Below are 27104 nucleotides of genomic sequence, written 5' to 3'. Positions count from 1 at the left end.
GTTTTTTTTCGTATTCAAAATGAACCAGCTAATTTAAGGTAACTGATATTTTTTTTAGTTATTATTTTTTAAGTATAAAAAATTTTGACTGTATGTTAGCGAGAAATAACAGATAATTTTTTTTTTCTTATCTTAATATGTAAACTCAATATAATGAATAAATAATTTTTAGTTTATTTTTATGTTTATGATGTTGCTTATTTTGAGCCTAGAAAATCAGTAATTAAACAGATTACATTTGGCAACTTAATGTGTTTTTCTTTTGACTTTTTTTTTCAATAATTTTTATTAGTTAAATATCATACAAATATAACAAATCATTATAAAAGATATTAATATTTTCTAATAAAAAAAAACTAATTTGCAAGGGAAATAAAGAATGTCACGAAATTTTTCAGAAGTATCAAAACAAAATGAACTTTATTTTTAAATTTTTGTGTAAAAAAATTAAACTGACAAAAAAAATAATGATGATAATAAAAAAAAGTTTTCTACTTGAAATATAAAAGAAAATCAAAGAAATACGTCATTTATATCAAATTGTAAGAGATTGGTATAATCAATAAGAAATTGAAAAACGTTAAAAGAGAAGCGCAATAAATGTTTTTCATACTTTCTATTTCATTTCAAATATAAAAATCTATATTTTATGTTCAAGAATCCAAATATCGAGTCAATTTTTTTAATACTTTTGAAAGCCTTCATATATATATATATNCGAAAGCTCAATCCCCAAAGCCAGCACCTCCCTCTCTATCCCCTGAGCCATTTGAAGAATCAATATATATGTATATATATATATATATATATATGTATAGCTATAAATAAAGTTTTATTTTCTAAATCTGATGTTCCTAAATTTACTAAAATATCAATTTATCATCTTTTCTCACCAATATCTTGAATTACTTCTTACTAATTTACGATAATTCAAGTTTTCCAGTTATAATATCAATAGCAACTAATCACAAATAATGACATAATCTTTCGGTAGAACAATCTACCAATAAAGATATTGATATAATTTCAAACTGTTGTTGTCACTTATGACACTAGCCCATTAGCAACCTTGTTTGAAATCAAGCGAATATTAAGGGAGAGGGTGCGTTTCTTGTTAATTCAGTGGCGCCATCTATGGCTAAGAATACGATTTCAGCCGCACATCACGTCACAGCCAGTTTTACAGGGAGGACCCAATCATATTCCATTCATACATTCACAGATCGTAATTTTGACCAGAACCAGATAAAGATCAATATCCAATTTAGTACCTCCAGAGGTATTGATTTGGTATGGGAACTTGGGGGACATTGTGACCCCGACAGATTTAACTTACAACATTCATCATTTAATACACGGAGATTCTTACACGGAGATTAATACACGGTCGGCGAGATTCAAACTCCCATAATTTCAAACTAAATATTAACTCTCAACCATAATATTAGTGCCTTGTACCATATTACGATGCATATTCACTGCAACCTTAATAAGGTGTTAAATTGAACAATGTTCGTTGCAATTCCGATCAAGTTGAACTTCTAAAACAACTTCTAAACAAACTTCTTAAACTGGATTGCACAATCCAGTTTAAGAAGTTCGATAAGTTGGCTTAACACAATTTTAAGGATACAGAACATTCGAGCAAAATAACCGTTCAGCCAACATTAAAACTCTTTTCTTCAAATTTATAAGGAATGAATTATGCATCACAAGTATATTTGATCAATTATCAGATTTTTCTTAAAATGATTTTCTTTCATTCTTTTCTTAATAATGGTGCAAGGTCAGTTCTATATTTTTGGGAATACCGGATGTTTGGAAACAAGGGGTACACGCACCAATGGTCAGACAAGGGTCATTTTCAGGATCAGGTATTCCATCGCTTTCTCTTGTTTTCTGCATGACTGATTCACCGGAAATTCTTATTCTGTCTCTATGTGGATTCAACGAAGTGAGAGTGTTCCTCTTTTTATTTTTGTCGCTTGTTTTGTTTTCTAATTTAAGATCAGTTTGCGTTAGTGTATAGACTTTGTATTTTAAAAATATTTCTTATTCCAAAGCCTATAATTGCTGGAGTAGATGAAAGAGGTGCCGCTAGGGTGGGGCGAGCGAGGCATTTATTCAGTACCCCTTGCTTGTTTTATTAAATTTCATATAATTAATTATATTTTAAAGCATGTATTCTAGTATTTATACAAATTTATATTTTTTTTAAAGATAATTTTAGCGTTTAAAATTAAAAACCTTATTTCCTATTTTACCATGTAGATTAAATATAAAAGAAAGCAATAGTCTGCACATTTCTAGGATCCCCCTCACAAAGAAATACGACTTTTTTTAAAATTCGATTTCTCAGGAACTATTCGGCCGATTTCGCCTTGTAAAATTACTTTTTTATAAAATGATGTTAAAAATTGTATACCTCACAATTCAAAATTTTTCGATGATTATTAAATAAAAGTCAGGTACTTAAAGTATATTTCTTTAAAACTATTCGATCAGTTTAGCTCAAATTTTGTATTTGGCAATATAAAATTACGTTCTTCAAAAAGATGTAAAAAATTGTATAGCTTACTATTCAAAATTTTCTTTACCCTTCTTAAATAAAATAATAAATATTTACTGAAAGTTATTTTTTTGCACGGAATTATCTTTGGATAACCGAATTTTTTAATTGTGTTTTTCAAAATTTTTAAATTCGCTTAAAAAGTTCTTGAAATATTGCGATTTATGCAAAAAAGAAAAATTAACATCAAGGGGTCTAAACTTAGTACCGTTCTCCTGACCAAAATATTGAGTTGAAACCACATTTCCCAGATTGTGGCTACCACCTATTTCGAGGGTCAGAAATCTGACACCATCGAAAAAAGAAAGAAAAAGAAGATAATAAGTTTATGCAGAGAAAGTGCATTTTCGAGTCGGATTTTGTAACTTAAAATATCTTATACACTAATTAATTAGCATATTTGAAGTCAGCCCCTCTAACCAGTAGAATCGATTCTTAGCACTTACGGATCCGATTATTAGATCAGAAGTTATTCAAGGTGTCCGTTTATTTTTTGCGCACTGTACATAAATTTAAATACAGATTGTTCTTTTTTATTACCGAAATTTAAAAAAAAACGCTCTTAGTTTGAATAATATAAAAACTTAATCTAAATCAAGATTATCTATTTAGAAGGTAAGATTTATTTAAATATTGTTAACAAATTTTACAATTTGTGCCTTTAAACGAAATTCAATTACGCTGTCAGATTAGTTCTCTAAATCTCACACATCAGAAAAAAAAATATTTTGTGCTAAATACCTGCAGAAAGGTTTTTGTTTTTAACTTCAAGGAATTTAAAACTAAACTCAGTGGTGCGACAGCCCATAGAGGGCCAAGACCTACTGTGCCCATCTCAGTTCTCTTGATCTTCTGAATCTCTTGGGCTCTAGGGTGCAGGAGCAGATGTTCCGGTTAAGTGGTCAGCCGAACGCGAAACCCCCAGTGTTTAGTTCCCAAGCATGCTTGGTGCTCATTTATCGACCCACTGAAGTGATGAAGGCTGAGTCAACCTTGCCCGACCCGAGGATCGAACCCAGGACCTGTGGCACGGGAGCGCGAAGCGCTACCACTCAGTCACCGGGCGTCGAGAATTTTAGGTGATGTTAATTCACGAAAATTTTCTTTATTTGTTCGAAATAGTGCAGGTGACTATTTAGAGAATTCTAATTACTAAAGGGGAAATGTAACCACTGTCCCCCCTCCAACAACGCTAAAGATGTTAATTTGGCTCCTTAAACGCAAAATGGTTTATTCTATGGGCCACTAAAGTAAATATGAAATCTGAAAAGATGAGAAATTTTTTTTAAAATTGTTATTTTTTAGGAAAGAAATTCGAAAGAAAAATTTTATTTCAACTATGTAGGCTAGTATCTGGGTTTCTAGGCTATTCATTTTACACAAATAAAAAAATGAACAGACCCCCCACAAAATGATTTGGCTAAGGCTCCACTGAGTCTAGTGATTGTTTTAGTAAATGTTTTTAAAAGTAGATTGTGAGAAGACTGTAAATTACGATATATCTTTTATTGTTTTACCATACGCAGGATGTGTAGCGCTTTTAAAAAAATGCATAACGGTGCTTTTTCCATTGGGTTTTTTTAAAAAGTGCGTAATTTTCCCTTTTCCAAAATGAGATATTTTTTCTTTACTATGACAATTTTTGCCACGAATTATGCAAAAAGCGTGGTTTTCACATTGTTCTATTCAACGTTTTCCCAATTCATTCAACCACTATCCATTTTGACGTACCGTCGGTCCGTAGCGCATGAAAGCGCCAATCGTTTTACATGTCTAATGAAATATTTGCAGGGTTCGCATATGTGTATATTGAGCTGGATTCAGTGGGAAGGATTTTTGCACTCTCATGTGCAACTCTTCTGCATTTTGTACGAGATTCTTAATTTCAGACTTCATTTTCCGCCCTCTGAAATCGAACCAAAAAGCTCGTATTTTTGCTGATCATGACCAACTAAACATTGCCAATTTTTTTTTCTCTATTAGCAAAAGAAAATCTTATATCTCTTTTTAATTTCATCATTAGTGAATCGCCATCGTATACGTCACTGGCACTGGCTCATGCTCTTCTATTTAAAGATCATTGCCAAAATCCAACTTGACTTGGGGATCTTTCACTAATTACATATTTTCATGTAGAAAGAAAAGAAATCAAAATTAATAAAGCAATTAGAAACTACACTTCCAGTGGAAAAACGTGCTATGCAGCAGAAATTCCAAAAGGAAATTGAAACCAAAAGAATAAATAAATAAAAACAATGATTCATTGTTTTTCTTTATTTAGTATTTTCATGTAGGTCAATACAGCAGTCAAGATTCACAAAGCTTCATCACTTCAAAATTTCCATCTCCCTTTTTATTCATTTAATTTATTAAGCTAAGCATTAATTGAGATTTTTATTAGTACGATTTTTTACGTGAGAGAACGTCTATTAATTGCATAAAATTTTCTGAAATTTTTATTGTATTTATAATTTTTTTTACTTATTACTTTTTTTTATTGTATTATTATTTTTAAAATTTTAAGAGCTATTAATTTGTTTAATATAGGAAACTTAAGATCTATCATAGTAAAACTTTTTACCTTATTGTCACTAAATCTAAAAAATTCGTATTTTTTTCCTCTTTTTTAAATGCTGCCTAAACATATAATAAATTGTTGCATGAAATAAAATATAGTTCATCTTTTGAAACATTCGAAGTTTTAAGATTAATGCGTAAAGTTTAAAAAGCTTGTATAACCAACTTCTTATTGAAAATATGAATTAGTGTTAATCCATATTAGATTGTAGATTAGGGGTAACGTCGTTAGGCTTAATGTTTTCTGAAAATGCTACTCGTATAAAAATAAATGCATAAATAACAATTAACTAAATGTTTGCATGTAACTTTTAATGCAAAGATTATAAAGGATTTCATAAATACCAATTATGAAATCCTTAAGTAGCAAGAATTTTGATGTTAACGACTTCTAATCCCAAAGGAAACATTAAAACAACAAACTTCAATAAGCAAGAACACAAGCTATCAAGTATTTATTTTTGTAAAATTTAAAAAAAACGAAAAGTTTGCAATCTTATTTTTAAACAAGAAATATTCCTGATCCTCTTGTAAAAAAATAATAGTCGTACGATTTACTTTTTCCCTGGTAAAAAATTATTAGCATTAAATTGCTTACCACTCATACTGATAAGAGTTATATATTTCCTTTATTGCTTTGTTGTCAATATCTTTAACGATGCACAAGTTTTCAAAAAGAATAAAATATTCCTTTTCTAAATATTTAATGTATTCAAATAGTATTGTTGATTCCATACATAAGATTTTGCAGTGAGATACGAAATATTAGAGATTAATTCAGAAATTATTTTTATATATAAGATCGATAACGATTTATTTATTGTTTTGAAAACATATTAAAAAAGAATCGTTTGACAATAAATTGAGTACTTGCAACTCGAGAAGAATACATGCTTAGACTTAATCTAATCACGTGCTTGTGCTTGGCGGTTTGATATCACAGCAATTTGACTTGGTTTGTAATCACGCTGAATCAATTTTCGGATCAAATTTAATTGGACACCTTTAAGGGACGTCACCCGTGGTGTCGAACCCGATTGGCTTCTGAATCGTGACGTCGCATTCAGATATCCAACTATCAAAAAAAGAAGAAAAAACGTTTAAAATTATCTAATAAAAATAACGTTTTACGATTTATACACATCTATTTATTTTTTCCCGATAAACATCTCATGTTTTTTCTTTTTACTTGGTCGCCAATATTTATCACAAAACATCACAAATTTCAAAATGAGAAAAAAAATCTGGCAATTTTTATTATGTATCCGAAGCTCGTTGCCTAATTCACCAACATAATTTCATAACAAAATAAATTCTAAGATAAATTAACATGTTTTTTCTTTTAATGAACAAAAGTGCAAACAATTTAGCATTTCTTTTGTATATTTCCGAAAAGAATCGTTTGGAATGTAATTTTCAAACAGGAAACATTTCAACTCCTCTCTTTAAAAATAATAACAGACGATTCACACCACACCTGTTAACGATTCATAAACATTTAATTACCAACCATTTTTATGCCCCATAAGCGTTCTAATTCTTTCCTTCTTTTGTGCTTTGTCGCCAATATCTTACACGAAACGTTACATATTTCAAAGAGAAAAAAAAAATGGTTGGCGATACATTATATTGCTGTAATGAAAATGACTCGTCATACGTTTATTCTACTTGTTTCATTGTGCATTGTGTAATTAATGGATCGTATTTGAGTTGAATAATTAATAGACTGGCCGTGAAGGAAAAGGGAGTGAAAAAAAAGAGAAGTAAATGAATAAAACATTCTCGCTCGTCTTTTATGCGCCGAATTGAGTCTATTTTTGTGCGCGTGGGAGTATTGGTACACATCAGTGTCGCAGCTGCTATTGATATATTTAAAGGTTTTCATAAAAGGCAGATTTATGTGCTTGTTTTCGTATTCCGTCGTCCAGAAGTGTTTTAGAAGCGATTGAGTTGTACGTTCCTGATTCTGTTGCGGCTATTTTAAGGCAATGGAGATTATAGAATGGGATTTATGTAAATTTGTTTTGCTCGATTGTTTACGTAACTTCAGATGAGCGGTTTTTAAAAGATGTTGTTTCACGTTTGGTCTTATTTCACAGTCAGTCTTATTTATTTAGTTTTTATTTCATGTTTAGTTTAAGTTGGTGAATTTCATTAGTAAAGTTAAATCCAGTTTCACAGATTTGGTTTGAGTTAGTTTCATTTAAACTTCAGTTTCAATTTGCGATAATTTCATTTTTATTACTTTAAAAATATATTTAATAACAAATTTTGTTAGTTTGTAAAGTTTTTAGCCTTGTTTTTTACATTAAAGCGTTGGATATTTCATAATCTCTGTTTAACGTATTTTTCGATGTATTTTTATTTAATATGTATTATTTTTGAAGACTCAAATGATCGTAATAAGCTTTCGACTAAAAGGTTTTCATTTAACAACTATCCACTGACCCCATAATGCTTGAATTCGATCAGTTTTAGATGTAGACAAATTAGTCAAATTATGAAACTAGGATTGTTAGATGGAAATTTCTACTCGTGCTATAACGTATATTCTTTGATTGAACATTATTGGTACTTAATGCATCGAATCTTTTAACTGAAAGCTTTAATACTTCTAGCGTTGAATCTTCAGATTGAAAACTTCAGTACGTAAAGCTTTCAATCTTCAGATTGAAAGATTTAGTACTTCAAGCGTTGAATATTCAGATTGAAAGCTTTAGTACTGAAAGCTTTGAATTTTCAGATTGAAAGCTTTAGTACTGAAAGCTTTAAACCTTTAGTTTGAATCATTTAGTACTTATAAAGCTTTGAATCTTTAGACTGGAAGCCTTAGTACTTCAAGTTTCGATCTTTAAGCTGGAAGCTTTAGTACTTGCTGGTTTGTATCTTTAGATTGAAAGCTTTAGTACTTAAATCGTTGAATCTTTAGACTGACACCATTAGTGCTTAAAGTTGTGGGTATTTCGTTATTGGTTTTATATCTGTTTTGTACGGCGGAGTAACTACGATTTAACCTTTATTATTTAACATTTTAAAGGAAAAAATAGAATAAATTGAATTATGAATTCGAACTTACTCCAAGATTCTACATGATTTTTCCCGTCCTAAATTATTTATTATATATGTCTGGTAAGGGTCACAACTAGTGATTGTCAACTATATTTTGTGTATTTAATAAAAAAATCATTAAATAGCTCTACAAACATTAAAACATCATAATAAGTACAAGCTTGTTTAATGTTTTACTCCGTGATTTTAAAATACGACTTATGCGATGCTTGACTTTTATAAAACGTAACAAAATAAATAAACGGATTAAAGAAAAAAAAAACTAAACAAGAAGTAGAAAAATTCGAATGCTTTTTATCTATAATAAAAAATCTTTGTTATCTTTATTGATTATATAACTTTAAAACTTAAAGAACATTTTTTTCCTGATTCATTACATCCAGAAGGAATAAAAAATTACGAACTTCTGTCAACAAAAAAATGACCACAATAATCATTTGTGCTTTTAGTACTCAGCGGTGTACTTTTTGACAAAACAATAAAAAAAAAAAAAAAATCTTTTATTTTTCTTCTGAAAAATCTGTTCGACCATTTGTTAAAGCGCTTTTCTAAAAGTCTTCCAGATAGTTAGATACCTGGTCCTACTCCAGATCAACCGTATCAATTTGAAGAGCCCATGATCATTAAGAAACGTGGACGATAGTAACACACAAAAAAGAACGTTTTGCTTTCTTTTTTGTCCACCCTTTGGATTGCCTCCAGATCATCAGTCTTGCGCCCCTTATCCTTGTGCGGTCGGTTACATACATCTTGCGTGACTTGAGGCTCTGGTCCTGTTGATCAGTTTATCGGTTGTTATCGATTGGGGTTGTCCACCAATGTCCATCTAGCTCGCCGCTTATTTAATCAATTTCTGCGTTTTCGACTATATCAGCGGATGCACTGATATATTTGTTACGGACATGTGATAAAAAGGGTTTATGGCGCTGAATAATAATAGGGTTTTATCATTTTGCATATGAGTTTCATTCTGAAGTGTTTGTTGACATATTAGAAGTACTTTTAGGCTATTAAGGGTGAAATGTCAATATGAGTGTGCAGAAAAAAAAAGAATTTTTTTTGTATAAATTCATTGATTGCAAGACGTAAATTTTATTATTTTACATGTTTTGAACTATTTTTAAAGAAATTAAACATTGATTGTTTTTCCTACGTAAATTTAGTGACCGTATATAAAACAAAACACATGTTTTATTATTTTACATGTTTTAAATTACATTCAAAGCAATTAAATATAGCTCATCTTCTGAGTAACTTTGCGAACTGTATATGGAACAAAAACGTATGTTTCATTATTCTACATGTTTTGTACTATATTTAAAATAATTACATATGGTTTGTTTTTCCAACGTAAATGTAGTGACCGTATATAAAACAAAACACATGTTTCTTTATTTTACATGTTTTGAACTATTTTGGAAGTAATTAAATATTGATTGTTTTTCTTACGTAAATTTAGTCACCGTATTTAAAACAAAACACATGTTTTATTATTCTACATGTTTTAAATCATATTCAAGGCAATTAAATATAGTTTATCATCTGAGTAACTTTATGAACCGTCTATGGAACAAAAACGTATGTTTCCCTATTCTACATGTTTTTAACTATATTTAAAGTAATTAAATATGGTTTGTTTTTTCTACTTAAATTTAGTGACCGTATATGAAACAAAACACATGTTTCATTAATCTGCATGTTTTAAATTACATTCAAAGCAATTAAATATAGTTTATCTTCTGAGTAACTCTAAGAACCGTATATGAAGCAAAAACGTATGTTTCATTATTCTAAATGTTATGTACTATATTTAAAGTAATTAAATATGGTTTGTTTTTCCAACGTAAATTTAGTGACCGTATAAGAAACAAAAACGTATGTTTCATTATTCTTCAAGTTTTGAACTATATTCAAAGTAATAAATATTATTAAATATAATAAGATAATTAAATATAAAAAAATTAATTAAATATTGTTTGTTTTTCCTACGTAAATTTAGAGACCGTATAAGGAATAAAAACATATGTTTTATTGTTTTATATGTTTTGAACTATATTTTAAATAGTAAAAAATGGTTTGGTCTTTTTCTAAGTAGATTTAAAGACAGCATACGAAACAAAAACATGTTTTTTCATTCTGCATTTATTAAGCTATATTTAAAGTTAATAAAAGGAACTTATATTTAATACGGAAATTTATTGAAACAAAAGCATATCTTTCCTTATTTCCTTATTCTACATGTTTTGAACTATATTTGAAGTAATTAAATCTAGTTTTGCTTTTTCTGACTTGAAATAAAAACATTTCTTATAATATTATTCTACATATGTTAAACTATAATTAAAGTAACTAAATATAACTTATTTTTTCTACGTAAATTCACTCACTGTATACGAAACAAAAACGCTTGTTTCCGTATTCTTATTGATTTGAACTTTAGATAAATTCACTGACTGCATTCGAAACAAAACCGTAAGTTCTAAACGTAAATATTCTACATGTTTTTAACTATATTTAAGGTAACTAAATATGGTTTGCTTTTTCTAAGTAGATTTATTGACTGCGTACAAAACAAAAACACATGTTTTATTATTCAACACGTGTTAAACTATATTTAAAGTGACTAAATATAACTTATTTTTCCTGCGTAAATTTACTGACTGTATACGAAACAAAACATGTTTAATTTTTCTACATGTTTTGAACTATATTTAAAGTTATAAAATTTAGTTTTCTTATGGTAACTTTATTGAAAGCATATGAAACAAAAACACATGTTTCATAATTCGACGTGTTTGGAACTGCATTAAGAAATTAATGTAAAAAATGCTACGCTTATGGTCATGTAAGATACTTTGAAATTTGCTGGATTTGATTGGATATCACAAAGGAGTAGTTTAGGTATCATTTCTTGTAAGTAACATGTGAAATTACCCCAGATGAGGATGTACAACATTTTTTCTTTTGATGATGAGGGTTATAGAAAAAAATGACTTTCTTTGACCGTCTTGTAATCATGGTAAAATGACCGTCAGCAGTTTGTTCATCCGATTAACCGTAAAGTTAACGGTTCAGAACATTTTTCACCTTTACGGTTTTGAAACCGTTTTCAATAAATTATGGAGGAAAAAAGTATGCATTGTCTTAGATGAAAGACAAAGCGTATGTGTAATATATTTGAATGAAATATTTGAAATAATGCACACTAAGTCTTCCTTTTTTTTAAAAAAAAATAAACTTAGATTATACACTGTTACAATTTTAATTCTAAAATTGTGGTAAAATAACTGGCAGCAGTCTGTCCATCCGATTAACTGTAAAGTTTACGGTTCAGAACATTATTCACCTTTACGGTTTTGAAACCGTTTACAATAAATTATGGTAAAAAATATGCATTTATAAAAATTTCTTATGGAGCTTTTCAATTCAAAATAATGTAACTAAATTCAAGTATAAAGAATTACGTTTTTCTAGTAGCTATTCTCATCGTTTTTTCAGTTCTTTTTAAGAACCATAATAGCTTATATTATTCATTTCCAGCACACACCAAGAAAAATTCATAATATTAAATGTTTTATGCTACACATCAATCACAGTCTTCTTTTTTTAGCATATTCACAGCTGCTAATGAACTTTTTTTATAATTCAGTGGGATCCGTCAAAAATAGATTTATCATTTTGGGTTCTATAGCCGAAAAAAATGGCAAACCGCTGGTTTAAGTATTTTCTTTCTAATATACATCGGATTTCGAAGAAACTAACCTCTGTACTTAGGAATCCCAATTTTCCAGATAGTCCAAAATCGATATTAATAAAATCTAAAATTCGCTATTTTGCGGTTTTCATTTTCCTTCTGGGTTAGAACTTAAAGCGCCGGAAGTGACGCAGGTGCTAAGATCTTCTAATCACTAAAGTCTACACTCTTCACGTTTTCCACAACTTCCGATTTGGAGTGCTTATTCTTCTTTATATCCTCGAGGCGTCTTTTACATTATGTTACGTTCAAGAGCCAACTCCAATATTTCCTCTCACCGAAATTGCTTGTCTTCCATTTCTTTCGCTCAGATATTGGTCTTGGGCTGTTTGCTAACTTTCACAATTTTATCTCGATGCATGCCAATCTATTCAATGTTTATTAATTGTAAGATACTTGCTAAAATTTTGACTTTATTTATTTTATTCATTTCTTTATTATTTTTTAAGTGATTCGTTCATTCATTGATTTACTCATACATTCCTTGGAACCGATTCTTCCATTTACTGACTAAATCATTCATTAATTTTTAGCATCACCGATTCTCCATATACTGATTCGTCCAGCCACAATTTCATTGAATAGTTCATTCATAAATCACGATACTCCGATTAGTTCCTTGTATAATCACTAATACTCAGGGTTTGTTGATTTAAATCAGCTTGATTAATTATTTTTAAGTGATTCGTCCATTCATTGATTTACTCCTACATTCTTTGCATCACCGATTCTTCCATTTACTGACTAACTCATTCATTAATTTTTAGCATCACCGATTCTCCATATACTGATTCGTCCAGCCACAATTTCATTGAATAGTTCATTCATAAATCACGATACTCCGATTAGTTCCTTTTATAATCACTAATACGCAGGGTTTGTTGATTTAAATCAACTTGATTTAAATCACGATTTAAATCATGATTTAAATCGAATGAATTTTTTTAAAAAAATCATTGATTTAAATCAACTAATTTTTTTTATATATATTGACTATAAAAGTTAAAAAACAGTGTTTTAAATTATTGATGCTTTTATTATTTTCTTTTCTTAGTTTCAAAATTTATTTTAAATAAATTGTTGCATTAATTAATTTTAGTTAACGAAATTGCTTTCTTTCTTGGTGTGTGTTAAATTCCAACACATTTGAAATTACATTTTTAAAAATCTTTTGATTCTTGAGATTGAAAGTACAGATTGAAGTAAACATTTAATGCTTTCTTAATATAGACTTGCATAGCTGTAGAAAGTAATTATTAAACATGAATTTTTTCAAAAAATAATGTAAATATTGTTAATTAAAATTCTACCCTTTGAAAGAAAAAGCGTGGAATTAAAATCTACATTATATTTTATTGGTGGGGAATATATATTTCTGAAGCTTGAGGTTATGTTAAAAAGAAATTACCCTAATTTGCCAAAAATAGAAAGAAAAAAAAAAGGCCCATAAATTCAGATATTTTTTTCCTGACGTAGTGTCATTCTTCCCTTTCAAACTCTATTTGAAGCAGTAGGGTTATTAACTGGTATTTTTTTCTCATAATATGTTTACAGTATCTTTGACATCTGATTTTCTATATAGAAATTTTGTGAGAAAAAAAATTTCTATGAGTACATAGATTTAAAAAAAAAATTTTTTTTTTAGCTTAACTTATCTATTTTGATATAGAATTAAAAATGAATATTTTAATATAAAAATATATAGATTAAATATTTATTTATTTTTTGATGAATGACTACATTTACAAACACAATCTGTTACATTTATTTTGTCATTTTAAAAGTCAAGAGAAGAAAAAAAGAAATTTTGAATTAAAATTATGGTTTGTTAATTGAAACTTTGTTTTAATAGTTAAAGTACAGGGGTCTGTCCAAGTGAAATTTACTACCGCTTACCGGTACCTTCACAAATTTAACTTTAGGAAAAACGGTAGAATAATTTCACAAAATACTTTTTTCTTAAAATTTTATTTTTGTGTCTCGTAAGAAACGATAAATCCAAATTTTTAACATATTTGTGTTGATATTTTAATATAATTTTTAATTTTCAAAAATTATGTCTAAATTTTCACAAAATAGTTATCTTTCAGAAAAACCTAGACGACCCATAAAGCATTCTTTAAATTCTCTATTTCAACTAGTCTTTAAATTTCAATCATGCATTTGTTTCAAAATGGTTGTTATGCATTCGCAGCTATGAATTATAATGAAAAATTATTTTAGTAAGTTAAAATATTGTTCTAAATATTGTTATGATATAGTTTTTTAATATTAATTTAATTTTGATTAAGCATTTATAAAGTTTTTTTAATTATGAATTAAAGTTCTTACAGTGTATTTGAATAAAAATCAAAAAAATCTGATTTATATAAAAAAAAATCCGATTTAAATCAAAAAAATCACGAACCCTGCTACTACGACGACTCGTACCTTGTCAAATCACTAATATTTCATCTTGCTGCTTTTCAAATCACAAATACGCTAACTTGCCTTTTTCTTAAATCACTGAAGCGCTGATTCTTTCCTTCATTTATTTTCCCATTCCTTGATTGGTCAACTCTTCAATTATCTGATTCATTGCTACACCGGTTTGCAAATTTTCGCATTCACTGATTCTTTAGTTCATTGATTCATCAATACATCGGTTCTTTAATTCGCCGATGGCAAATTTAACTGATGCGTCAATTCATTAATTTACCCTTTTGCTGATTCATTATATGGTTATTCTACTTCCTATATTCATTCGTTATATTCAGAATCAAGAGTACACTAAGAATCTACAATATTCTATGGTCAAAGCTACCTAAATATGGTAAAATGTTTCGTGTTTCCAGTTCTATGGAACACAAAGAAGCTCGGCAATTTTTGCCAAAGCACTTTGGTAATGATTTTGGACAAATTTGGTAAATGTAATAAATCATGATACATGCTTGGCATAAAAACCATTTCATTCGGTTAAGTTAACTTTTCAGTTTTGTAATTTTTACAACTGAGCGAAACAAGAATTAAAATTTTGATAACCAGAATTATCAGTAAACCGTTACCATATGAACAGAAAAGTTACCGAATGAATGCTTTAAATACTATATATTTTGGTTTTATAAACCAGAATTGTGTGTTTATTTTTTCAACGGAAATGTCATTACAGTACGGTTAGTTTACCAGAATTTTTATCTCCGTGTAACTCTAATTTTTAATTTGTTACATTTGGAACAAATATTCAAGTCTGTTGTAATAAATAATAAACACCTTTATCACTCTCATATTTAAAGTTAATGTCGGAATTGTTTATTTTACTAATAATTGAAGTGTGAGAAAAGCTTTTTTTAATTTTTATCAATTGTGATGAGATAAAGAATAAAAAACATTTGCCAAAATATTTAAAAATTAAAAAACACGTTGAGTTATAAATTTTATTCAAAATTCATTCTATAATATTATTAGTTGTGTCTTAATTTAGTCTTTTTTCAAACAAACATTGTGAAATAGGATAGCAAGAAATCAAAATCTTTCAACTATGAACCGCATTTCATGAGACGTTTCATTATGTTTACATCTTACCATGCGTAAAATAACATCGTACTTCCTCTGATAATACGGACTTGACCTGAAAGTTGAAAGTTGGCGACGTTTTGAATCGCAGCCAAGCAGACGTTGTCTGTGGGTCAAGGTTTTCATCTCAGTTCATTTCCTAAGTTATTTTTAAAAACTGAATAGCAGTGCGTTCAATTCTTTTCAAAATAAGAATATTTTAGACGCGTTTTTTTGTTGAAATAATTCATTTTTAGCTCTAACTTCAGATCATATTTTATATCATTTTATTATGGTTATAATATTATCTATTATTTTGTTAAAATTTCATAATTTTTAGTGCATTTTTTCTTGATTTTTTGTTTAAAAAAATATGTTTAGTTTCATAAACCTTTTTAAGTCTGAGAAAAGAAGATATGAACTATCACCATTTAGTATTTTTTTTAAATGGTTAACCCGTCTCTATGACAACAAATGCTTGAGCGAGTGAATGAAAGCAAGAAAGAACAAAAGTAGTTCACTGTTATACTTCGTTTACTATGTGCGTTTCATATGCGCTTTTTTACTTTTCTGAAATAGATATATTTTATAAATTTAAGCCACATTTAATTTAGTATAATTAATTATTTTACTAAAATTGCAAAAGTTTTGTTTCTTTTACTTTAAAAAAATCATTTTTATATACTTATGAAAAATGCCGATCGGCCTGTGTAGTCGTCAGAGAACTGGCCTTGCATCAGAAAGGTTCTGGCTTCGAATCCCGGGCAAGGTATGAATGTTCTCTCCTTCTCTGTATTACCTGTCTTTATTGTGAGAGCAACGTCGGCAAACCTACGATGCCCTTGAAAGAGTGGCCAACAAATCTGCCCTTCAGATGCCTGTATGACGAAAGGTTATTTTCCAGGTGGGCACTGGAAATATATATATATATATATTCTTAAGAAATGTGTTTGGTGGAATGCTCTCGGGCATCCTATAAATATTCCTATAAATGGTTCTTGATACAGCGAGTGAATAAAGAAAAGAAAGGACAGAATGGAATCTTGGAAAATATGAATTATTTAACCCTCGTATTAGAAAGTTAGAATATTCAGCGCATTCTTGCAACAGTTTAAAACTAAATAAAAACAATAGCTTTTAAATATGAAAGTTGACGTCTACAATTGAACAATTTATCACTACAGATCATAACATAGGTTCATGTGCATGAATCTCACATCTTCAAATAAAAAAATTTCTTTAGGTTGTTTTGTAATCCCTGTCTTAAAATTTTACTATATTTTCGCACTGAGGAAAAATCTGGTAAATTTACCGTGTTTTAAAGTTTCTAATTATCAACTTTTTGTTTCTTATGGCAATCAAACAGGTCTAGATGTTTTCAATCACGCTTTCCTTGGTGTTGATTTGACAAATTTCGTTAGCCTTTCTTTGTTTTGCAAACTTGAATATTAATTTGTCATCCTTGGAAGGATTATAAGCTGGATTGCGACAAGTATTTTAAATTATAAATATTTAGGGTATAATATTAAAAAAATATTTAAGTAAAATAAATTGGTAAACAATTAAACTTTCGTTTTGTATCTAGGATTTTTCAAATTTAATTATTAATTAATAAATTTAAGAGTTAATAATAATATTGATTATGGAAGGGTTGATAAATAAATAAGATCTACTTACTGTTAAGAAGATGAAATTAAAAAAAAAAAAAGAGAAGTTCTCTTTTTTTTAAAATTATATATCTTGCTCCAAAAAAAAAAATTCTTTTTTGTTTATTGACTATAATAAAGATGCAAGCAAAAGAATACTAAATAAATCTAAAAAAGACTTAATTCTTTTTCTTTTCTAAAAGCATAAAGGGCAAAGGACATGTGACACTTTGATGGGGAAAAAAAAGAAAAGATTTTATAGACTGGATTAAACATTTCTTCGTTACAACGATTCTCTTTTCTTTTAAAAAAAAAAAGAATAATTTCATTGCATACTTTTTTTGGTGCATAAAATCTATATATTTTTAATTTTATCAAATTCCTTAATGGTATTAACTCAAAGTATTCCTTTGATCGGTTACAATTCACTGCACACAGTCTACTTCAACCGTAAATCATCGCCAACTCTCCTCCCCTTGGCGTAAAACTCATACGCTATTATATTCACTCCAATTTAATTAAGCATCGGAATCAATTTAAGACCAGCGAATCGTGAGCCGAAGTGATTCGTTTCGAAATTTCCCTCGGCGAACAAGGTGATGTGTTCGTTTCTTTAGTGCGACGAGTATATTCGGGGAGGCCTTAACAATTCGAAAGACTGGTAAAAATCAGTTTCCAGGAAGTAGCTTTGGGGTGCTCCGGTTAGAGTAATTAGGAGTTTTCGTTCTATTACCGATTAGGAGGAGCTTGAAGTGATTTACGATCCTTGCATCGGGAAAACAAAGGACTGGGGTGGAAAAAAGTGAGCTGAAAGCCTAATCGATGCATCGGAGTAGGGTTTGAATGTTTGCGTTTTTGGGAGTTCTGTGATATCCTTAAGAATAAGTCTTTAGCGTCATGCTCAGCTTTAGATTTATATTCTGGCGAGAAATTGAAAGATTAAATAGCAATTACGGGATCTCCATTATTGAAATGGGATAAGAAAATCGTTATGGTTATAAGAAGTTTGACGTGAGTGTTGGATTATCGAATTGCGATTCCTCGTCGTTGTTTCAAAGTATTTTTCCGCCTTTGGAATAGTAAAATTGTTTAAATCGGAAAATGACTTTTTAAAATATTGGTTGTGAAATGGTTGTATTAAGGATTAATTTTTAATTATAAATGCTTTTTGTGTTCGTTGCTAAGGCGGTTCTTTACCTTTTAATCTGCGGTTATGAATAAAGACACACAGAAAGGATTTGATCTCTAAACACTGCTCGTAAGCTGTCTTATCTTTTTGCCACATAAATTTTATTAAACATATTTTTTTATACATTTTATGTATTTTACGTTTTTTGTTTCTCGTATTTTGTATTAATTTAGGTCAGAATAAGTAAAAAACGTTAGATTTAGCATTTTAATAATTAATGGTTATGAAAAATAGCACGAAACATCGGTAGTTGTGACCCATACCAGGTATATATAATGAATAATTTAGGATAGAAAGAAAATCATTGGAGAATTCATAACTCAGTCGAAAATATTTAGTAATAGCGTTATAACGTATTTATTTACTCGTGCAAAACAGATAAAACTATTAATCAAGTATCAGTATCTTTAAATACTAAATTTTTCAGTCTATAAATTCACAGCTGTAAATACTAAAACTTTCAGTCTAAAAATTGAAATCTGCACGTAAGGGTTCAAAGCTTTTAGTACCAAATAATATTCTAACAAAAAAAATATATAGGCACTAATATGAACAGAAATTTTTATCCATGAACAGAAATTTTTATCTGTGAACAGAAATTTTTATCTATCTAGTTTCAGAATTTGACTAATTTGTCCCAATTCTGAAAACATTGAAAATGATCTAATTTAAACCTTTGATGCAGAATTTTTATTTGAAACATATTTTTCATCCTTTTTATATTATTTTGTATTAATTTATGTCAAAATAAGTGAAAAATGCTATATTGAGCATTTTATTAATTTATGGTTATGAAATATAGTATGAAACACTGGTGTCTTTTTCTGCATTACAGGTAAAATCTTCCTAACATAGCTCACGTTTAAACTATAATTTTTCAAATTTGCACTTATTTGTAGTTTTTTAGAACTAAGAAAAACAGTTACTCATCATTATTTTTTTTAACCTTCAAAATCAATTACTGATCAATTTTTGAATAGGAATAAAAAAAAAATTTCAAACTACTTTTTTTTGGATATCTTGTTTTAAAACAAATTCAATACCCATAATCTAATAGATTTTTAGTATCTATTTGACTGTTTTGTTAATAACTAAAAAAATATCAAATCATATTTGTGCTAGAGGGCCAGAAAAAAAAACTATATTAAAGGGTCATCGGGATCCAACTGCGTCAAAGGGTTATCAAAACTTGAGCGACGTGAACATGAAGGCATTTTAAACCTCAACTATAGGGTCTTATATTATTTACGTAAATTACCGAAAAATTACTTTTTATATGGTTTTTTAAGTTCAATCATTGTGATAAGCTAAAGGTCAAATTTATTAATCTTTCGTTATTTATTAAGTAGAAATAAAATAATAATTTAAATAGCATTTTTTTTAAAAATTAATATACTTCACTTACACTTCAAAGCATAACTGTCAAAGCATAAAGGTATGATGGGAACTAATAGTTTTTATACGCTTATGTGCACTAGGTACGGTCAATAAAATTTTTTTCAACCTCAAAAACTATGATTTATTCAATAAAATAATAATATTGTTAGAATTAAAAAAAATTCTTGGACAACCGTATAAATTTGCAGCGATGCAATTTTCGATTTAGGATTTGTTACTTTTTTAAATTAGGATTACGATTTCGAATTCAATTTGTGTAATAAATCTAAGACAGTGGCTATGTTACATGAATTTTATTCTTGAAGATTTTGAAATAGATTACCGATGTTGTTGTGGTGTAGAAAAAGTTGAAATATTCTTTTCATTATTATTTAAAAATACAGGGAACCATAGTAGAAAAAGTTTGAAAATTGAATGAATGTATTTATTTTCTTTGAATTTTTTCAACCTCAAGATGTTTTTGAATTTTATGTATTGAATTTCATTTTAAACTAGATCAATGCTGGTACTTAATTTTGATCATGGTAGTGATTAACAGAAATCAAAGCTCGAAAGATAAATGAGAAGGTAATGTTTCAAGAATGCTATTTGCGGAATTTTTCCTTTTCAATATCACTTTTTATTTTTAACTCTATGCACTACTAACTAAAGCTTAAAAAACTAAGTATGGAAAATTATTGATTTGCTTTGAAAGTTAATAATTTAATTATCCCTTGACATATCATTTCTTGATATAGAAATGATCTTTGATTGCATCGTAAACAACAGCTCTCAACGGAATGAAGACGTCTGAGACACGTCAATTATTGTTTTGACATAAGAAACAAATGACGTCTGCCAGACGTCTTCGTATATCAAGAGGTTAATTTTTTGAACACCATTGCTTATAAGCAGGAAAAGCAAATGGTATTATCTGATCCTTGATGGCTCAGGGGATAGAGTGTCCGCCTTCCAAAGAGGCGAACCGGGTTCGAATCCCAGTCGATAGGAATTCCGCATCCGGTTTGCACCGACCACAGTGCTGACGTGAAATATCCTCAGTGGTAGACGGATCATGGGTTAGATTCCCCTTGCCGTCAGGCTATCCGTGACAGGTTCTCGTGGTTTTCCTCTCCATGTAACGCAAATGCGGGTTAGCTCCATCAAAAAAGCCTTCCACGAATCAAATTTCTTCCAATACTCGATCCAGGAGTTCCCTTGTCTTCTGAATTGGGTTCAAAATTACAAGGCTACGGAGTTGAATATTAGTAGTTGTAAATCCATAAAATTGTGTCGATTGTTCAACGACGGTTATAAAATTATAAAATAAAATGGTAATATCTGTTGTTTGGTGTTCCGTAAAGTCATATTAGGAATTAATATTGCTTAACCGTAAAGTAACTGCTTTCCATGAAGTAACTGTGAAGTAACTGCTAGTATTGCTCCATAAAGTAACTTTGCAGTTGATATTAATAAAGTACCATTTTAACGATTTCCTTCTTTAAATTTTGCTACCTTTTTTTGCTATTCTTGATGGTTTTTTTATAACATTTTATATAAAAAAGAATTTTGACGGGCAAAAGCAAAAAAAATATATATCATTTGGTGTTAAGTTATCGTTAAATTTTCAAAACAATGGTACTATAAACAAAAAATTGATGCAGAATTTAAGTTAAAATATATGTTCACAAGAAAAGCGTAATTTTTTTTCCCAATGGCAGGCACTGAATTTGAATCTTTGCCTATACTAAGCCAGAATTGTTGCTCATTTTTCGTTACCCAGTGGGCACCTGTGAACCAAAGTCACGGAGGCGAGCAACATTGCCCACGCCACACTGCCACAACCCGTTTATAGGGTGGGCTACATTCACACATCATACACACACACAACAGAAGACAGCACAAAGAGAAAGAGAAACATCCATGCCCAGAGCGGGATTCGAACCCGCAGCCTATGGCTTCGCAGTCAGGCACGCTAACCGCTCGGCCACCTGGCCGGCAGAAAAGCGTAAAATAAAATGAATATAACTAAAAAAAACCTAATTTAATCAAATAAAATTTATTTGTAGAACTTAAAGCAATAAATTTATTTCACAGCAGAAAATTAAATAAATTGGATTATTTTTTTATTATTACTTATTTCTGTTTTGGTCTATCTTACGTTACATACCAGCTAGTTAAAATTCATGAGTAATAGATTGTTTTTTATCATTACCTATTTCTGTTTTGGTCTATCCTACGTTACATACCAGCTAGTTAAAATTCATGAGTAATAGATTGTTTTTTATTATTACCTATTTCTGTTTTAGTCTGTCCTACGTTACATACCAGCTAGTTAAAATTCATGAGTAATAGATTGTTTTTTATCATTACCTATTTCTGTTTTGGTCTATACTACGTATCATACCAGCTAATTAAAATTCATGAGTAATAGATTGTTTTTTATCATTACCTATTTCTGTTTTGGTCTATACTACGTATCATACCAGTTAGTTAAAATTCATGAGTAATAGATTGTTTTTTTTTATTACCTATTTCTGTTTTGGTCTATACTACGTATCATACCAGCTAGTTAAAATTCATGAGTAATAGATTGTTTTTTATCATTACCTATATCTGTTTTGGTCTATACTACGTATCATACCAGCTAGTTAAAATTCATGAGTAATAGATTGTTTTTTTTATTACCTATTTCTGTTTTGGTCTATACTACGTATCATACCAGCTAGTTAAAATTCATGAGTAATAGATTGTTTTTTATCATTACCTATTTCTGTTTTGGTCTATCCTACGTTACATAACAGCTAGTTAAAATTCATGAGTTCGTGATTTTTTTTTTCTTCTACATTAGTGTGATATTATTTATCTTTACTTAAAGCCACATTTGACTGTATACATAGAAATATATACATTGAAAAACGAAGTAAAAAAAAACGTACTCAAAGAAAAATGATCCACCCATCAAAAACCTGCATTAAACAATTTACCGCGAACTTTAGGAAAAGTTGTTTTCTCTCCTCTCATCGTCTCCTATAGGAAAAGATACTTCTACAGGGAATTCCTTGTTCACCTCAAAACTGACGCTAACCAACTTTCCCCCGCCAAATTTGGCGCTAATGAAAATAAATGTTTTCTCATTCTAGCGATTTAAACTGCCCAGCTTCCTTGAGTTCGAGTTTTCACCGTTTTATTTATGTATGCTATAGTTTAGAAAGCATCAGTGTTACGACTTTTATAAGGTATTATAAATAACGGGAAACATCATGATGGTTAAAGTTGGGTAGATATCTTTATTTCATTATATTATATTTTTCGGAAGTTGAATTCTCTGTGATAAGTAAGAATGATAGCGATCATTTTGAAATTAAGTTGTTGATATATTTACGGAGTATTTCCTACTAGGTGTTGTATTTCTTTTTATTACATATTGTACTTTGTTCTTATATTTGGCGCAAAAAAGGGATATAGTTATTTAGGATACTGCGCGTAATACTTTTAAATTAATGAAAATAAATTATTATTTTAAAATAAATGACTTAGATTTCGAATTAAGTTTGATTTTATTTTCAAACAATGAGCTTCCTTCTCATTATCATTTTTTTTTTTTTTTTGCGCATACTATCATGAAAAAAAGATGTTCGATTTAAAATCAAATAAATATTTCGAATTAAATTAAGTTTTATCGATCAACATATAATTCATTTTCGGTCTATCGGAAACCAGGTATTTACTAATTTAACAATTACTTTTACAAATATTCATGCCATTTGCACCAGAAAGAAAGTTTTACACATACTCACATTAAAAAAAATATTTGAATGAAATTAATATTTTAAATTAAATTTAACTTAAAATTATATTTTTTATTGTTCAAAGTGTTATGTGTCAATCGTTAATTTACACTCGTGTTCAAAATTCGGAGATTTACAAACTTGGTTAATTTTCTTCAGAAATCTGAATAGATTTTAAATTGGATTTGGTTTGAATATCGGACTTTAAGCTATTTTTATTAAATTTGGTATGAACATCGAAATCAAAAAATTTATTTGTTTTTTTAAAAAAAACTGTATAATAAAAGTATAATAATTGTCTCCTTCTGCCGTTATGTTTAGAGATCTATCTTATCTGCAGTTTGACTTATGCAATTTGGATTCTGTAGTTACGTTGTACCGTTACCCCTTTGGCTGTGATCTCAAAATTTAGATTTAGTAACGGTTACCCAGGTTATTTAGTAGACAAATATCTAATGAATTACAGAAAACTTTCAACATTTAAAACTCATTTTTATTGCACCTCTAAATCTTCAAAAACATAATTTCACACATTTCCAAATGCCAACATGGGAATAAACATTTATACATTAATTAAAACAAAAATGCAACCTTAAAACACTCAAGCATAACCTTCAACTTCTACAGTTCAAAAAAAAGACATTTATAAAATAAAAACTTCATTTAACATTTCTAAAAACCCAGACTTGGTTTATGATATCTATAAATTACACTTAAATGCTGATTGTTCTCCTACACAAAAAAAACACAACATAACAGTTCAGAATTTTCGGTAAATGATTCCTCTAAAATGTTAACGAAATAAAATTTAAAGTTTTATAAGTACCCTACGGAATTTACTGCTTTCACTCTGGAACCGCCCACCGGAAAGGTAGATGAACTCATGGACAAACTCCTCGGCTAGGATCTCGAAATTTCTCCAGCTATTCTAATTTCAAGCGACTTAGGCATGTAGAAGGGGGACACCGGACGTCCAGCATAGATTCCTTCGGACTTGGCCCATCGTCTCAAAGATATCGGCTTTTGGCTAATCCCGGTAGTCCTTCCCGCTAGAGACTTCAGTTTAGCTTTCCCTAAGGTTACGATCCACCATCTCCGAGATACTGTCACGAACCACTCCTTCAGCGGACAAACTCCGTATCCCCAGGATACTGCTCTGATTAACTGCTTACTACTGGTACTGCAACTGCTACTAGCCACATTCATCGCTTCTCTTTTATCCTCCCGTCAACAAGGCGAAAGAATCTAGACTGACCTGTTTACCACGTCCAGAGTCATCCCGCATCCGGCGGACGTCAGAACCAAAAAAAAAGATCCCTGAGAAAAACCGTCATGAATCCACTAATACCCTATACAAGTTATAATACCATCTTCAATAAATATTAATAAATTTAGTTACATAGATTTTACCCAAAAAAATCCCTTTTTAAAAGACTAATTCAAAATTTCTAAAGAAAATATCATTATGATTGAATTTAAACTTTACCGTAGTGGTGCCATCTACAGACAAATAATCTATCTTTAAAAGTATTACAAAAAAAAACTTATAATAAATTTCAATTTATTACAATACCATCGCCTCACCGAAAAAAAATTAAAATACTTTTAATTTTTTGAAACACTATAGCACTATGTTAAAATGACCTGGAACACTATCAAGAAATCAAGAAAACTAAATTACTGGTTTCACACAAAAAATTCCGTTTTTTCCTTTTCTCTAAGGTGTTCATAAATAATTCCTACTTAAAGTTCAAAATCTCTAAAAGCACCACGCGGCTTTAAACCTACTTTTAGATCTTTATCACTAAAATCAAATCTGACCCTAACAATGTGCACCTTGCAAGGAAACAGAAAAGAGGAATCAAATATGCGCCAAATTCGTTTAAACTACACTTAACTTTAAAAAAACATAACTCAGATTTACACTTAGCAATACCTTTTCCAGCAGCCCATAGGGGGTCAGGAAAAGATTGTACAGCAACGTTATCAATCTTCAACTTTTGCCAAATTTTAAACATCGAAACATTCATAATCTACATTTTCAAAATAACATTAAAAAAAAAAAAAAAAATGGGACAAACCCAGTTTTGACTGATTACATACATCATTACAAATGCCAGTGGAGACCTACACTTCACACTTATGTACATAAAAGGACCGTGGTCCACCTGAAAACAAAAAACAGTCTCCACCGACCTACTACATTCCGGCTTATGTAACCAAAATATGCACCGCCAGATATAAACTCCTCCTCCATATTTGGAGAACATTTGACATTCCACATCAAAACATTTATAACCCAATTTAAAACAAGAAAAATTTAGTTACACTTTTCTTACAAATTCTAATTTCTTATGACCCGTCCATTTACTCGTTGTCTTAAGTTATAACGAGGTTGCGGAAAAGGCACGAATTTATTTTTCCTTTCCAATTTATTACAACGTTAAAAGGTTTATCCTAACTGCAGTTAAACTAATAAAAGCTTCATTCAGTAGTTATGTTCAGAGATTTATATCAGCCACAGTTTAAGTAATAACTTTCTTCTTTTGCAGTTATGTTAATGTATTTATCTTAACCATAGTTTAACTAATAAATGTATTATTCTGCAGTTACATTTTAAGCGACTTATTTTAATCTAAGTTTAACTAATAAAAGTATCATTCTCCAGTTATATTAAGACATTTATCTAAACCGAAACCACTGTTTAAGTAATAAAAATATTCTGTAGATGCGTTAAAATATATTTTATAAACTACAGTAAAAAATCATTTTTTTTCTGGTTCTCATTATAAATTCATCATATGAACCACAGAAGTTAAACTAATAAAAGTCTCATTCTTTAGTGACGTTGAGCAGTTTATCCCGTGAACCTCAGACTTTAACTAATACAAGTCTTATTCTACAGCTGCGTTAAAAAGAATGTTCCCGAAACTGACATTTTATCCCTAGCCTTAGGAAAGAATGCATCAATCAGTTTCAAACTTTACGTAAAGTAACGATTATTGATTTGCAAAATGGATGTGAATTTTTTTTCCTTCCTCTCTAGCTTTCCCTTAGGAGAGATAGAGAGTGAATTCATCCATTCTTTTTCCGCTCAAAAATCAATAAGTGGCCAGAAAAAAGGGTACTCTCTGTTTTATTGTTATGTTCGAGTCCATTTTGGTGAAAGTGTTCCATAAACAGAGTATTTATTGTTTCAAACTCTGCTGTGAAGCAGATTTTGAAAAAGAAGAAAAAAACTTTAATTCCTGAATGGCTTATACAAACTTATACTGAGTATATACCTGATGAGTTTTGAGGAAGTTGATAATTTAATTAGTTAAAAAATTGTTTTAAAACGTTTGTTCTTTTAAGATAAATTAACGAACTTTTCGCAATTTTTTTTTTATAGTCATAGCAGACTCTTCACAAAATGTGAAGCCTTGAACTTTTTGAAACCTTGTTTTCACTAAAACATGACCCTGGCGGAAAGTTCCTGATTCTCTAATTTAATTAATAGTTAATACTAATTGATTAACATGTCTGAGGCTTCCCCTTTGAACTATTAAGGATGGCACTTTTTTGTGTGAATTCGATCTGCATGCTGCAGCTCCATGCCTGC

At 29.4% G+C, this 27104-nt stretch overlaps 1 protein-coding gene across 17 annotated transcripts in view; it reads left to right on the top strand.

Annotated features, from left to right (window-relative positions):
* The window catches only part of LOC107451792 (serine/threonine-protein kinase Genghis Khan), a 282204-nt gene that overhangs the window by 117042 nt on the left and 138058 nt on the right, over positions 1-27104 (top strand). The window contains exon 1 of one of the 17 annotated variants that reach the window (XM_043044569.2): positions 22875-22992. The exons of the other annotated variants lie outside the window; for them this stretch is intronic. The gene's annotated coding sequence lies outside the window, so the exon portion shown is untranslated. Of the gene's footprint in view, positions 1-22874; positions 22993-27104 lie in introns of those variants that run through there. 17 annotated transcript variants of the gene reach the window in all.

This window comes from Parasteatoda tepidariorum, chromosome 6, assembly GCF_043381705.1.
Source record: "Parasteatoda tepidariorum isolate YZ-2023 chromosome 6, CAS_Ptep_4.0, whole genome shotgun sequence".
NCBI classification, from domain to species: domain Eukaryota; kingdom Metazoa; phylum Arthropoda; class Arachnida; order Araneae; family Theridiidae; genus Parasteatoda; species Parasteatoda tepidariorum.
The sequence above is the reverse complement of the archived record's forward strand: the minus strand, read 5'-3'. Positions and strand labels throughout refer to the sequence as shown.